Source organism: Narcine bancroftii, chromosome 7, assembly GCF_036971445.1.
Source record: "Narcine bancroftii isolate sNarBan1 chromosome 7, sNarBan1.hap1, whole genome shotgun sequence".
NCBI classification, from domain to species: domain Eukaryota; kingdom Metazoa; phylum Chordata; class Chondrichthyes; order Torpediniformes; family Narcinidae; genus Narcine; species Narcine bancroftii.
Genome location: NC_091475.1, coordinates 88,100,752 through 88,109,470, shown reverse-complemented (window position 1 = coordinate 88,109,470; position 8,719 = coordinate 88,100,752). Strand labels below are relative to the sequence as shown.

Genomic DNA, 8,719 nt, shown 5'->3' with positions numbered 1-8,719 from the left:
AGAATATCTGCAAAGGCCCATAGATCAGATCAGGACTGCACTCAGGAAAGGAAGTCATATTATCTAACAAAGCCTGTGTGTTATTTTTAAAGCTGCATGAAACCCCATTGCAAAAGCACATCAAATTCACATGCACCATATGTAAGTAACAGAGGATTTCAGAGAATATTCATATCAGTCATATTGTACATTATTTATCATAAAACAAATAGTGGCAATGTAAACTTGAGATGTTTACTAATATTGCTGGCAAGTTCCTCAAAATCTTACCATAGTTGCTGTAAACACAAATAAAATAGCATCATAAAGCCAAATGGAATGACTGATTGCATAGTGCCTAACAGTGATATGTAATAATGTCAATGGGTTGCTTGGCTGCACTAAAGCAAGAATTTCAATTGCAAAGAAAAGATTATGATTCAAAGATAGTAGAGCTGACAAAATAAAATAGTAAGAAGTTGGACAGAAAACTAAGTGATTACAAGTTGGAATTGAATGCATTTATTCAGCCAATATGGAGTTTCATTTAACTCACACAGTGGGAGTTTTACTTAGCAAAGATAATTGGACAGTTTCTATAATTGGGAGCTGGTTCCTAACTCTTGGTGTGACAGGTGACAAGTTAGAAACTGAGCTTGCCTGTATAGAACAGTTTTCTCATGTTTCCTGTCGATGCAGCTGTACTTATTATACAGTCACAGACCACAGAACAAGTTCCTTCATCCCATCATGTCTACACCAACCATCAAATGCCCATCTAAGCAAAGCTCAGTTAACAGCACTTGATCCACAGCTTTCTGTTCTTTGATTATTCAAATACTCATTTAGATGTTGCAAAGGTTCATTTAGCAAAGAAAAAATGAAAAATTTCAGTTAATTATTGTCTTATGTTGTTTAATTAATATTTTTCTAAACATTTTGCAAAGATTTTGAAACCTATAGGACAAATGATAGTCACTGTGAACAAAGCAAGCTCTTGAAGGCAAAAATGGGATTTCAATCCAGTAATCTGATTGGTGATACTCATTGGGGTGGGGTGCAGAGGAGATAATAATATTGGTCTCAGGAGCATGGAGGAATACTCCAGATTCTAACTTGAGATTTTGGGGTCTTCTTCATCCACCTGAGAGAGAAAACAACATTTGATTTGTTATATTGTCTAAAAAACAATGACTGTTGAAGTGGTACATCCCAACTATATTGCACAGAAATGTGAGCCTTGTATATCCAAACACTGGACAGACTTAAGAATCCATAGACTTTGGATTCAGAGGCAACATTGCTTTGATGTGACCCAGAAGCAGTAATGCTCATATTCTAGCAACATTCTGATATTCCAGAAAGCAATTTCACCAGTGAGATTTTTGATAGGTTGTGAATAGCAAAGGAATATTACCGATAATGTTTCCAATGCAATTTTGTTAAGCTGTACTGGGGCGTCACTTTCAAAACGGTTGTAGGCGTTTTATTATTAATATTGGAAGATTCTCTGTCTTGCATCTTTCTTTTAAAATTATTTTTATTGAATTTTATCATACAACCAAACCTTATAAATACATTTAGATTGCTATCATAGAAATAATAATACATGGACTCCTATTCCAATCTAAACATATAGTGAATAGTAAAAAAAGAAAAGGAAAAGTATAAAAAAGAAAAAAATTGGTTGATTATAAAGATCTAACCCCATCCACCAACCAAGGTTGAAAATGGTATTCAAGCAGACTTGAAATCGAACAATGGCCTCCAGAGATCCGACAAAACATGCCCATTTACTGCATCCCCATGCCATCGTCTTTACAATTATGAAAGTAAACTATAAATGGACCCCAAATTTTATTGAAAGAGATCTTAATATTCCTTACATTATGTCTGATTTTTTTTCCAAACTTAGAATAAAATCCAGTAACCATTGTCTATGGGTGGGTGGAAAGTGATATTTCTATTTAAGCAACATTCCAGTAAGTAATGTAGAAAATGCTAAGACCTGTTTTTGGTTAAAGATTAAATGTATATTTACATCACTGGAAAACCCAAACATTGCAATCAATGGACATGGTTCTAAATCAATCCCAAAAATGGCTGAAAATGTTCTGAAAATGGCTGTCCAATATTCTGCTAAATTGGGACAAAAGCAAAACATATGTATCAATTTTTTTGCATTTGTCACACAATGATTTGATATCTGGGTAGATTTGAGTGAGCTTAACTTCAGAAAAATGTACTCTAAATTTAATCAAACTGTGCCTAGCGCATAGACATGAGACATGCATAAAAACAAAATTGAAATCTAGTCTTCTTCTGAATAGACATATTAAGATCATTCTCCCATTCAGTTTTGATAATAACTAAAGAGATGGTTTTTAAATTCAATATTTTATAATATAAGGCAGATATTATACCTTTATGCACAAAATGTAATTTTTATTGAATTTTATTATACAACCAAACCTTATAAATACATTTAGAGGTAACATGAGGGGGAACTTCTTTACTCAGAGAGTGGTAGCTGTGTGGAATGATCTTCCGGGAGAAATAGTGGCGGCGGAGTCAATTGTATTATTTAAGAAAAGGTTGGACAGGTATATGGATGAGAGGAAGATGGAGGGTTATGGGCATTGTGCAGGGAGGTGGGATTAGAAAGGGGTGTTTGGTTCGGTGCGGACTAGAAGGGCCTAATGGCCTGTTTCCGTGCTGTAATTGTTATGTTATGTTATTATCAATTAAAATATAATCCATCATGCAGGAAGCATGGTGCACACTCAAGACAAAAGGAATAATCTTTATTAGTGGGATTTAAAAATCTCCATATTTCAGACACTCCCATACTGCCTTCCTATGCTGATTTGCAGGGATTAACCTTTCTATTTGGAGACTGGTCTAATATTGTGTTTAAACAATAGTTAAAATCCCCACCTAAAGTCAGTAAATATTTAGACAATTCCATTAAAAGGTCAAAAAAAAAATGCTGGTTCACCCACATTGCAATGTAAATATTAGCTAAAACAATCAATTTATTATGTATTGTCGCAATGAGGATGAAATAGCATCCCATTTTATCTATGATGCTATTATGTCAAATGGGACATTTTGTTGAATTAAAATGGAGACAACCCTGATTTTAGCTTTTGGAGATGAATGGTGACATTTCCCTGCTCATTTAAACATCAGTCTATCTTCATCTAGCTTTTTAATGTGTCTTTCTTGAAATAAAGCTATATCTGCCTTTAAATGTTTAATATAAGCATCTCTTGGTGCCTGCCACATTGACCACCGCCAGTGGGTTGATATCGCCTCCAACCATGCATCTTGGCGCCTCACAGTTCGGCAGGCAGCAACCTCCTTTGAAGAAGATCACTGACAAAAGACAAAGGAGGAAAAACCCAGCACCCAACCCCAACCAACCCCAACCAACCAATTTTCCCTTGCAACCGCTGCAACCATGCCTGCCTGTCCCACATCGGAATTGTCAGTCACCAACGAGCCTGCAGCGGACGTGGACATACCCCTCCATAAATCTTCGTCCACGAAGCCAAGCCAAAGAAGAAGATAAGCAAGTACCTTTCTCCTTTTTATGGGTCAATTATGCCCTTTCATGTTCCATGATATACTTTAAATAGGTGCCATAATTTAAATAATTTATAGCATAGAACAAAATGAGTGGATGCATTGGGACAAGTTTCATCTTTACTCCAGAGATGACAGCTGAGAATCATTGCTGCAAAACAAAAGATGAACAATAAATTGTTAATAATAACCTTGTACCTTGAAAAACCAAACAAATGCCTTCCTTCCAGCCCTCCCCACCTTAAAGATCTGAAAGAAAATGTTACTATCTCAAAAAAATCTGATACATCCTCCATTGCTTCCACTGTTTTTGTTACTGCTCCAAGTTAAGCACATAGTGTATTTTATTTCTTCCCTATAATAAGACCGAACAAAAATATCAAAATACTAATAACCACCTGCTAGAGTCTGAAAATATTCAAAAGTCTCCTTTGCTTATATCCACTAATTTAGCAAAAGTTAGTCTGTAAAATATCACTTTTAACATTTAATTTTCAATGCTAAAGTATATAAATTTTCAAAAGAAAAAAAATTGAACATCCAGATCATCTATCGCTAGTGAACAACTTCATATCAAATGGTTTCACATTTCTTTTGTCATGGAATAAGTTAATACAATTATGAAATAAATATATATCTTAAGGGGTAAGATTAGATTGTGGGGGTTTAGGTATTAGTTTACATTCTACAAGATACATTAACATTTCACAAACATCATCTCATTTGAAATGCAAGAGCTTTGCCTAAGCATGGACTCCAAGTCTACAGTGACTTTACAGAAACCATGAAGAGTGGCTGTGAAAACCTCCCAAGTAGGTGTTAAGTGCACTGATGTTGTAGAATTGAAATGGACTATTGTTTTTAAAGGAATAAAATGTTTGAACAGATGTCCAGTCTGAGAAACTGCTTATTCTTTTATTTTTAAATTGGTGCCAGCGATCCAAATTTCTGGTTGTAGTCTGTTGTTCTAAGAAGGCGGGTTTTGAATTCCAACTTCAGATTTTTCTAAACCCTTGTAGTCAACTACAAGAGGCTTTGGCTGGTTATTGTGTTCCTTCTGAAATGGGGAAAAAGAAGAACTCTTTATGGTAACCTGGAAGAAGAGATTATCTTTTGGAAAAACCCACAAGGGGCCAAGTTTCTTTGGCAAGACACTGAAGTGGCTGATTGAAGGAGATCATTTTGTATGTGTGTCACAAAATTAACATTGAATATCTCTCTCCGAAACCAGCAAAGACTTTCCTGAGTGATTACAATTTAAATTAAAGCACCAAAGCCTGGTGAAGATAATAAATGTTAAATTCTGTGCCCAGTAGGGAAAATTGCCTGATACCAGTGAACTTGAAGGAGTGAAAAGTGAATGATTGGACAGTGAAACAAATAACTTCCCTCGCCATGTGCACATTACATACATGTGTGCTTAGAAGGGGGTTAAGGGTTAAGTTAATAGTAACAAGTTAAACATTTTTGTTTAATTAACCATTGATTTGGTGAATTTCTATTGCTGCTGGTTGTTGGAATCCTCTGGGCTTGTAACACTTTTAAATATAAGCAAATGCATTGCCCAAAAATAAAATGAACAAGGAGGTACTGGGCACATGTACCCAGATAATTCAATGATAGATAAAACTGGGAGAAATAATAACATTCATAGCACCAGAAGATATCTTCTTCTGGCATTAGTGTATAATTGATTACATATATACATCAGACCTAAAATACGAAGATTATTTCATTGACTCTTCCCTTCTAACGACAATACTCAAGCTTTTAACTTTTTGTTGTCAGCAATCAAAGCTTCATTTTGTTGTTCAGGTTTATTCAGCTGTCAGCTTCCAATGCAGTCAGACATTCTTCTTTTTGTGGCAGTGAGTCCAAAACTGTATCAAATTTCTTTTCACTTTCTTCGGCCCACATTTAAAAAATGTTGTTAATATCCCAATCATTTTGGTAACCATTCCCAATGTCAGAAGAGTGTCCTCCTGTTCCACCTTAGTTTCTTCCTCCATTTCTTCCTCCTCCTCTCTTTCTTTCATCGTTTTAAATGTAGGTACTTCGGCTACTCTTTTCAGCGTGAGAGGTCTTCCAGTAGTAATTGACAGTCTTAAAAAGCAAGTAGAAAGTAGGGAAATATAAACAAGTTAGTTGGAGCTCATGGCAGCACAGCATCAGGTCGTCAGCTCTGTTCTGTGTCTGAGAAATTGCAACTTTTTTTTTCTGAATTGTAATCTTGTAATTGTAATTGTGGCAAAACAAAAAGGAATGGGGATGGGCGGGGGGAGGGGGGGGGGCGATTGGAATCAAAAGAGCCCAATGATTCTAGAAATGACCTAAAATCACCCAGGTTGAAATTATAACAGGCATTTTGTTAATTGACTATTTTTTGATTACAGTTTTTCATTTTCATTTCTTTTCATGGAATATGGATTTGCCCTGTTGGATATTTGAAGATCATTGGGGAATTGTTTCAAAGATACTGGCAGATTTGCTCAGTCAGTTAGAACTGCAAGAAGCTCAACTACATGATGGGTGTGTTGATTATTTATCAGCAGGATTACATAGTCTCAGAAGCTTACAATATCTTATAACTACACAGAAAGAAGCCTTTTGAATGGTCAGATCCACACTAACTACCTGGGAATCAATCCTATTTCTCTCTCCCTATTTCCTTGCACACTTTAACTCAAATATTTTCCTCATCAACTCCCCTTTGATTCTTTCTACCCTGTCATTAAATTTACAGAACCTAATGAACCTGTCAGAAAGTCTACGGGATATAGGAAGAAACCGAGCACCTGGAGGAAATCCATGCAATCACTTGGAGAACATGTAAACTCACAGGGAACACTGAAGGTCACAATTGAACCGGGGTCACTAGATCTGTGAATCAGGCAGCAGGGTCATCCAAGTTATTTTAAAAATTTGAACGTTAAATCATAGTTCAATTCAGATCTTCAAGATATTAAGGAGACATGGCAGTGCAGATAGAGAGAAACTATTTCTGCTGCTTGTGGAGTCTGAGATTGGGGCTAGAAATGAAAGATCAGAGACATAGTCTTCTAGTATGAAGCACACTCTCTGTCAGAAACCAAAAACTCTCTTTCACAATGGTAAATGATGTAATATCAATTATTAATTTTAAACCTTAAATTTATATTTTCAGTAACTGAAAATGAAATGCAAAGAGCTAACATTTGGCTTGGCTCACCAAGTATCATACATAGTTTTGGTTTCCCAGCAATAGGAGAGGTATCATTAAGTTGGAAAAGGTGCAAAATAGGTTTGCAAGGATGTTGCCAGAGAGATTTGAACTAAGGAGAGGCTGGATAGGCTGGGACTTTTCTGCCTGGAGGATTGGAGGCTGAGGAGAGACCTTATCAAGGTTTTTGAAATTCTGAGGAGCATGGAAGGAAAATAGTCCTTTTCATGAGAGGCATTGAATTAAACTGAGAGGGGAAATATATTAAAGGGAACTAAGGGTTATTTTCTTCATGGAGTGTAGTGAGTGTATGGAATGAACTGCCAGAGGAAATAGTAGAGGTGGTGACAAACTGAAATGGTTAAAAGCCATTTCAACAATTACATGGGTCAGAAGAGATTTGAGAAATATGGGCTGAATGCAGGCAAATTGGACAAGCTTGCATGGCAGAGACAAGTTGAACCGAAAGGTTTTTTTTATCATGTTGCAGAACTCTGACTATGCCAACTTGTTCATTGCATTTACTTGGTTATGATTATGAAAACCTTTTCACCACACTGGATGATAATGACTGAAATGAAGACATAATCTGTAGATGAACAGAATTATAATTTTGATCTATGGTCACCTGTGTACAAGGTTCGGTCAAAATGGTATTTAAATTATGTTCCTTATACTTTCACAATTGGAAATTTCCATAATCTTAACTATTCTTTAAACACTTATGATGCAGTATGTTTGACATTTTAATGATAAAAATTATTAGAGTATTTTATGGATATAACCGAAATATAACCAGCTGACCAAGGATTGTAAAATTGCATTGATCTGTATCTACTGGTGTATTTTTAACATAGAATTATGTTACAGGACAATCCATAGCCAACATTGGAATGATAATAGACTCCAAACCACTGACACATGGGGTGCCTGTAAGTTTATTAAACTAAGTGGCCCAGATCTGCTGAACATGGATCACCATTCTTCTCACACTTGAACTCACCCTCTTGCATTTTCTTGGTTTGCATGTAGAAGCTTTGAAAAGTTCCATAGCAGGAACATTTGCTCTTCTCCACTCTTGGACTCCTAAACAACAAACTCAATACTCATTTCAGGACTCTTAATTTGTAAATTATTTTTTATTGAATATTTATTTTCTGTATTGCATAGTTTGTTTGCACTGTTTTCGTTCTTACTTTCTCTCTTTTCTTGAGTACAGTATTTTTTATTTTTTGCTCTACTAATGGGTAGAAATTGTGCCTGGCTCACAGGAAAAAAGAGTCGCAGGTTTATATGTTTACAAATGAAAGTCGGTTAATTAAAGACGTAAAATAATTAAAGATAGCAGAGTAAAGTAATTATAAAATTAATTTTCCCTTCCCCCAACCTGCAGGCAGAACATCGCCTATTAAAATCAACGGGCTTCAGATCCCAAAATGAGTTTTATTGGAATAGGATTTGGGAGGAAATTTCCCCAATGGAATGCAGGAGTGGATTCCACTATTGACTCCATGTGGAGTTGAGAACTGAGTATCTGGGCAAACAGTTACTCTGCAGGTCTCAACCTTACCATTCAACTACATTGATTCAGAAATTCCATTGGAAGGGTTAACTTTAATCCAACAAGATTTATCCCAGTTGGAACAAATTGGCTTTGGTCCTTTGTGCTAAACCTTTGTCAGATGCATGTCAATGTCACTCTACTCGGGGATATTCAGTTCTAGTGGAAGCTATAGACGAAACTGTTTAAAATACTTATTCCCCAGAATCTGATGGAGAAGCTCACCTCACTGAGACTCAACGCCCCATCCTGTAACTGATTACAGGACTTCCTAACGGAAAGACCACAGTCTATCCAAATTGGCAGCAAAATGCTGAGCACTGGTGCACCACAAGGCTGTGTGGTCAGCCCTTTCCTGTTCAAGTTACTGACCCATGTCTGCATAGCCAGAT

The 8,719-nt window shown here is 36.1% G+C and overlaps 1 long non-coding RNA gene across 1 annotated transcript; it reads right to left on the bottom strand.

The window, feature by feature from the left end:
- Nucleotides 1–3,623: 3,623 nt before the first annotated feature.
- Nucleotides 3,624–8,719, bottom strand: LOC138739901 (uncharacterized). Its single transcript, XR_011342534.1, has 4 exons — nucleotides 8,553–8,719; nucleotides 7,770–7,852; nucleotides 5,281–5,670; nucleotides 3,624–3,718 (listed from the first exon to the last, which is right to left on the bottom strand). It is a non-coding gene; the product is annotated as an uncharacterized lncRNA (long non-coding RNA).